Here is an 8,373-nt window from a genome sequence, read left to right on the forward strand (position 1 = left end):
CTTAAAAAAGGGAATCTTTTGTGTATCCCCGCTTCATATTGTTATGCATGCCATATCCATGCTTATTATATATCTCATGCATACTTATCATGACTAAAATTAAGGTCCTTTACTGTATACATTGGTTTCTTGTTGTTGAGCATATCATATTCATACTTATCATGGCATCTCATAAGCATTGATGGTACTATTGAAAGGTCTGAAGCGAATTGATTCAAGATGAAGTGATGATGATTATGAGCCAATGGGCTAATTGATAGTGATATGAGCCCAAGGGGTTGAGACATGATTTATACGAGCCCAAGGAGCTGAGATATGATATGTGGAGACCGTGATCCGAGGATTTTCCAAAACGGTGGTATAAGGACGTGAATCCCTATGGGTCATGGGTCATGATTCGTTGACATTCGAACGTGTGTATCTTTTGGGTGATGGAAAGGCCTTGCATTGCATGGCATTACATTCATTTTCACTTTATATCGTATCATTCATCCTATCTTATTTGTTGTTATAGTGGTTTGAATAAGTGGATTGTCTATTATGCCTTATGTCACAACCCAACCGGAGGGCCGTGACGGGTACCCGGAACTAACCTATCGAGTACCTCTTAGCATACTTATAATAATCATATCTAGGTGGACCACAAAAGAGAGCTCATGAATATCAGAATCTGTAAGGGCATGAGTCCACAAGATAAAATCATATCTATGTACACATCCTCAACTATGCCCATATGTACAAGCCGACAAGGCAGCAAACATCATATACAAAATATGAACCGACGAGGTTACAGAACATCCAATTGTATACATATCTCTACGAGCCTCTACATAGAGTGAATAGAATTCATAAAGATGGGACAGGACCCCGTCGTGCCCAAATATATACACAAAAGAATAATACTACTAGACTGCAGCTCTGAAGCAAATGGAGCACTCTTGTGCAATCGCTGATGAAGCGCCTAGGGATCTGATCCGTCTCCCTGCCTACCTGCGGGCATGAACGCTGCATCCACAAGAAAAAGGACGTCAATACAAATAATCTACTGAGTATGTAAGGCATGAAAAACAACATTATAAGAATATGAGAAAGCATGAGATAAGAGAGATAACCTGTATATCTGACTGCCGCTTGAGGAGGTTATCATGCATGCTTAGCCTTTTTAAAAAAACATTTTCATACATGTATAATATAACTGTTAGTTCGGCGAAATGTGCAGCCCGATCCATATATCATATCATCCTGCGTCTGGGGATCATCATAACGTAGCCACTGTAGTGGTGTGCACATCTACATTACGTACCCGGCCGACTATAGCGTGCTCGACGTGAGACAGTACATACATATATATAAAGCATGATGAGAGCCTAAATAAAACGTTACAACTCTATCGGAGTGACGTAAGGTCGGTAAACCTCTGATTGCTATTATGGAATCATCATCATCGCTATATCTCACATTGAAAGAATAACTACCATAAGATGAGATCAACAACAATGAATAACATCAATAATCATGGAACAAGTTCAATAATATCATGAGAACATCAAGAGCTATAAGCTTTGGCATCTTTAGAAATGGAATCATTATCATCATCATCATAGAGAACATTTATCAACAATATCATAAGAACCTTGAGAATTATGAGCTTCTAGCATTTCTAGGAATAGGGATATTATGGATATCATGTATAGGTTCAAAACAAAGGAATCATGCCTTAAGAAAGAAAGGGTTAGCCTTAACATACCTTTACATATCCATAATTACTTAATGTTTACCTCCCAAGCCCGCAAATCTATATTCAAGAGGGTTCATACTAAGGTTAAGTCTTGAAAACACTCGTAAGTTCAAACTAGTGTAATTAACGAGCTAGCGAAATTTGGGCAGCACTTACCCTATTTTTCCAACTTTCACCAAATTCAAAAAAAACTCCCAAAAAATAATATTAACATCAACAATACCATAGTCAAGGAATTCTATTCAAATCAATCTTAACTCAATCCAAAATCTCCTTTAGAATTCATTTCATTGTCATCAACTTCAATTCAATACTTTGTGACTTCTCCACTTCAATTCTTTTCCTTTCCAAGAGTTACTAAACCTTTAAACCAACTCAATCATATAAATAAGATGGAGAACATACCTTATAATAGAAGAACTTCACCTCACTCAACTTCTCCCAAGATCAAGTTCATCACAACATTGAAGAGAAGCAAGAACAACCATCTTCAATAGATTATCTTGAGGTTTTGGTGTTTGATCTTCTATTTTAAAGGATTGGAAGGTTTTGGAATGTTGTAGAACCTTCAAGAACTCTCAAGAACTCTCTTATGATGTGGATAGAAGGGTGTGGAAAGTGAATGTGAAAAATGGGATCCTTTGGGGTTTAAAAAGGGTTGAAAATCGCCCCACCGCCCCGTGTTGAGGAGACTATGCGGCCGCACACTCCCTACACAACATGGGGGTGATGTTGGGCAGTACGCCCAGCCAAAATGGCAAGTTTACGGCCAATATTCTGCACATCATACTGAGTATGAGGCCGCATATTGTCCCAAATTTTCAATTTTTTGCGAAATGTGTTCTTTTCGATTCGTTTGACCTCCAACCCTTATCGAACCTTCTTGGCACTTGTATAAAACTTCATTAACCATCTAAGGTGACCTATATCTTCCTATCAAGGTGATTCTAAGAAATGTATAACACAAATGATACATAATCTTCCCAAAACATGACTCCAATTCTAATCCTTCAACGAACTTACTTAGATTGGTAATGAAGTGTTAAACAAGTGTCAAGAAGGTTTCATAAGGATTGGAGATCGAACAAAATAACGGAAACCATTTCAGGGAAGTGGAGTTATACGACCACTTATACGGTCCGTATAGCTTTATATGGTCCGTATAACCCCCAGCAGAAAGATGTTTTTCATGGTGGTGAACCACAGCCACTTATACGGACCGTACAATGTTATACGGACCATATAAGTGTCCGTATAGCATCCATCAGGCAGATTTTAAGTTGTTGTATAAATAGTTGCCCTTGGTTCTTTTATTTCATTTTTCATCTTCTACAAGTATTGAGAGCTCAAAACCCTTCTCTAAACTTATTCCACCCCAACCCAAGATAAAACAAAGATCAAGAGGCGAGAATCAAAGTGTTCATATGTTAGAAGGTTTCTTAGGGTTTGTAGACTACAAGAAAACTTGGGCATTGTAGCTAGGATTTTGTACAAAGTTGATAGCTTCTCCAAAGCTTGTTTCCATAGGATGAAAAGGTTAGTTTTCATGATTATTTCACGTTGTTGAGAATGTTTGGTTGTAGCAAAACTTGGGTGGAAGAAGGAGGTAGAAAATGAAGTCTAAATGTAGCTTTTATGATGTTTATGAGTAGTAATCTATATGGAGCCATGATTCTTAGTATGATATGGATATAACCATGTTATGGAAGGTAATAATGGTGATGAAGAAGAATTATATGAAAATGTGCTAAAATGGGTATTAAGTTGCTAGTATGAGTTGAACATGGGGGTGAATATTGAAGGCTTAGGGTAATGTGATTACTTGAATTGGATATTATGAGTGTATTATGGATGTTATTGTGGTTTCTGGGAGTTGTTTTGTGATATGGTGGAAGTTGGCGAAATAGGAAAAATGCTGCCCAATTTTCATTAAACTATGAATTATTCTAGTTTGAATTTAAAAGTATCATTAAGGCTTAAGCACGGCATGAATCCTTCTAAATGTAGATTATTCAAGCTTTAACGGTGAACGCTAGATAGTTGAGAAGACAAAGAGGTATGTCAGGCTAACCCTTCTTTCAATAAGGCATGGTTCCTTGGCTATGTATATATCCTTTCATGAGTTCCATAATGTCCTCCAAATGGTTCTATCTCTAAAGTTACTAAAGCTCATGATCCTCGATACTTTCATGATTCCATTGCATCCCTTGTATGATAGTTGATCCTCCAAGGATAGACGTAACGAAAACGATGATGGTAATGATGTTGATAATACTTATGGACTCTTGTGTATACGTGTCGAAGTATGTATGACTATTGTGTAACACCGAGCTTATATGGCTGGGTATGATATCTATTGCGCGCACACCACTGCAATTGGGTACGGATGACACTGAGCCTTGGTAGGGCCAGGTATGTATAATCACCAAGCCTCATCATAGCCGGGTATGTGAAACCACCGAACCTCCATGGTCGGCTATGCTATGGATACGAATATGAATACAAACACGAATGTATATGTATGTATGTACACGAGCACGCTTTAGAAATGGAAGGTTCCAATGAAAGACAAGTAAGTAAGTAATGATAATGATGGCTTTACTATCTCCCGATTCTCCCATCTTATGATGTTTCTTGTGTTGCCTCTTATGCTCCTATTGTGATGTTGATTATGCTTTACATGCTCAGTATAATATTCGTACTGACGTCCTTTTATTTATGGATACTACATCATGCCCGCAGGTGGCCAGAGAGACATGCTTCATCCATAGCTTTCTTATTCAAGGATTGCTTAGAGGAGCTCCATTTCATCCGGAGCTACAGCTTTGGTATATTATTCTTTTGTGTACATACATGGGCACGGCGGGGTCGTGTCCCGCCTATATGATACTACCTACTCTTCTTAGAGGCTCGTAGACAGTTGTATATGGTTGGATGTCTTGAAGCCTTGTCGGCTTATATTTTGTATATCATTTTTATAGCCTCGTCGGCTTATGTATATTGATGGGGTTATAGTTGTCACGACCCAAACTGATGGGCCGTAACAAGTGCCCGACCACTACCGGCCAAGCACTCCTATGCTTGCATTTACTGCTCACTGACTATCCTGGGCCCATACACAATCGTAGCTGCGCTCATGCGTCTCCTGAATAATCAACATAAAAGACACCGTACCGGGAACTCACGGCCAACGCATACATATAAACATAGACAACGAGAATAACGGCGTGAGCCGTTTGCCACCACACATATATCCGTACAACAAAATACACGCCGACGAGTGCATAATATCACGACTACATATCCTTGTCTACGGACCTCTATGGAGTACAAGCGCAGAAATGACGGGACAAGACCCCCGCCGTACCCATATATGTACGTAACCGAATAGCGTACCAAAAGGACTGAAGCTCCGGATCAATGGAGCGTACCGACTGCCGCTGAGGGGAGGTCCTACTGCTGTGAATCGTCCGACTGGCTACCTACTCCTGCGGGCATGAACGCAGAGTCCACAAGAAGGGACGTCAGTACGAGTAATATACCGAGTATGTAAGGCATGAATAGTAACATAATAAGGGATGTAAAGTATGAATAATAACAGAATGGAAATATAGAGCGTATCGTAAGATAAAAGAGTAACCTGTACATATGAGTGCCTCTTAGGCGGATGCCATGCATGCTAGATTTCTTTTGAAAAACATTTCTTGTTCATATATATAGAAAATAGAACATATCATATTGCCGCGTCGGCTCCCATCCATTTAACCACATATGTCCCGCGTCCGGGATGATATCATGTCATATTATACCAACTGATCAGGTGGTTATGCGTATATAACGCTCTCGCCCTTTTTTCCATATTTCCCATATATATATCATATACATATATCATATAAGCAGCATGCATGAGAGCCCAAGAAAATTTATAACTCTATCGGAGTGACGTAAGGTCGGTAACCTCCGATTACATTATGGAATAATCATCGTCGCTTTGTCTCATCTTGAAGGAACAATTATTAGAAGGTGAGACTATCAATGAAGAATAACAACAAGAGAAAACATAGAATAGGATCATAAATCTCGTAAGGCGTCAATTCATATACTTTGGAATCTTTAAAAATAGTCATCATCCATGAATAAACTTGAGGGATCAAGAAATAGCTCAACATTCTTATATCGTCATTGAAATCATAACTTGGAACCTTTAAACATGAAATCGTTCTCATCATAGTCATCATAGAAAATATTCTCATCTTTGGCATCATCGTCATCATGATAAAAACATGTCCGTCGTTGTAGTCATGAAAGCTTAATTACAAAATCATAAACCTTTGTTTTGGAAAAATACGGACATTTTGGAAAATGTTTACGGTTTATTAGGAAGGGAATCATGCCTTGGAATCATAGACTTTTAACTTTTGATAACAAGGAAGATATGGAAACATTTATGAAATCATAACATAGGAATCATGTCTTTGAAAGAAAGGGACGAGCCTTAACATACCTTTTTGATCGCCTTAACTTTAACTATTCAACGCTTGGCCTCTCAGGCTAGTAAATCTATATTCAAGAAAATTTATACTATTGTTAGACTCATTTTCATAGGCCTGTCTTAAGCCCTCAAACTAAGTCTTTCTAGAATGTGAAATTTCGTGACATCTCCCCATTTGTTTATATGCCTAGCCGAAATTATAATTCAGCAACCAACAACAACAACAACAACGACAATAACATCATTTCCAACACCAATATGTACCATAAAACATCCCACACGATATTTTCCAATTTCCACAACCAACCAACTCGCTATACAATTATTTAACGACTTTATCTCCGTAAATAAACCAAAATTAACATTAATAATAGGAGTTCTATACCTTATTCTTGTTAAAACAGTGATATCTTCAATATCCACCTTGAATCCACCGCAAAGCCGTACTAAAATCACATCCTTGCATTTATTTGAGCTTCGATTAATACTTCGTCGCTTGAAAATTGCTTACTTTGTGATTACCTCTCTCTCTCTTCAATTTTCTGGGCAAATGCGGTAAAAAAAAAAGGGGGGGGGGGGGTTTACCCTTTATATAGGGTCAAATTCGGGTCGGGTCACTGTAGCAATTACTGTAACAAGTTGGTACTGTAGCACACGTTTCTGCTCTGTCAGCTGAACTTGTAATGTCCATAATTCTCTACTCCGATCTCCTATCGATAAGCGGTTTATTGCGTTGGAAACTAGACTCGACAAACTTTATTTTAGGCTTTTGTTTCACCTTAATACATTTCATATGCTAAGAGATATTCGTCCCCCAAGTTGGACCAAAATTTTCACACAAAGCATTACCCATCCTTTCTCCAAAGTCGTACTACTTCATTTCTTCCACTCATTTCCTTATAAAACCTTCCGGTATATCTTATATACATCCTTCACTCATTAAATATACTCAGAGCCCATTTGGATTGGCTTATAAGCTGTTTTCAGCTTTTTTGAGTGTTTGGCTGGCCAGCTTAAAGCCATTTTGTGCATAAAATAAGCTCAAAAAAATAATTGGGCCCATTTGACTTAGCTTATTTAAAGCAGCCAAAAAAAATAAGTTAGCCTACCCCAACTTATTTTTTTTTTTGGCTTATAAGCTGTTTCCAACTTATAAGCTGCTTATTTTGAGCCCATCCAAACAGGCTCTTAATAATGCTTGCTCCTTATACTCCAAAGTGGTTTTACATAACCCTAACTCAACGTACGTATGTTTCAAATTTGATAAGTGCTCTTCGAAGTTACGAGGTGTAACAATAGTTGTTAATGATGTTATGAATGTACCGTTGCCACTACGATTTTCATGAATGGCAGATAGAAATTATGATTTAGCTATGTAACCCACCTAGAGATAAATGTGGATGTACGATAAGAGGTGCTCGGGTGGGTTAGCACCGGGTGCCCGACATGGCCCTCCGGTTAGGTTGTGATAAAAGCGGTATCAGAGCAGTTTTGTCCTATGGTGTGTCTACAAGCCGTGTCCAGTAGAGTTTTATTTATGGGTATGTTGCACCCCAAGCTTATAAACGGGAGGCTACGGGCATTTTAGGAATAAATGACCTTCTTTCTTCATAAGATCGTGCGATAGAGCCATGATATAAGGATTTTATAACAAATCGCGTATCGTGCATTTCGAGAGATGGCCGTAAAGAGAAAGGCTACGGTAGCCCAAAAGGGCAAGACACGCTGGCAAGTAGTGGGGTACGAAAGAGCACCGCCAACGGATATTGAGGAGGGTGAGTCCCAGAATGCGGCTCGATCTTAGTCCTCCCGTTACGATTACTCATACCGAGAGCGCGAGGAGCCTCGGCCCGGCTCCGAGACCTCCGGCTCTCTACCGGATGCTTCGAGCCAAGATGTAAAGAGGCCATTCATTTACTTACTCAGTTGGTTGCCGCCCAGACTCAGCGGCAAGGTATGGGGCAAGGTGACAGGGCTGTTAGTGCAAGGGCCCATGACTTTATTAGCTTGAACCCTCCGGAATTTTTCGGGTCAAAGCCGGAAGAGGACCATTAGAATTTTATTGATGGAATGTTGAGGACACTTTCGTTAATGCATGCTTCGGATGTTGAATCGGTAGAGTTAGCATCCTTAATTAGATCCC

The sequence above is a fragment of the Lycium ferocissimum genome, chromosome 8, assembly GCF_029784015.1.
Source record: "Lycium ferocissimum isolate CSIRO_LF1 chromosome 8, AGI_CSIRO_Lferr_CH_V1, whole genome shotgun sequence".
Taxonomy (NCBI): Eukaryota; Viridiplantae; Streptophyta; class Magnoliopsida; order Solanales; family Solanaceae; genus Lycium; species Lycium ferocissimum.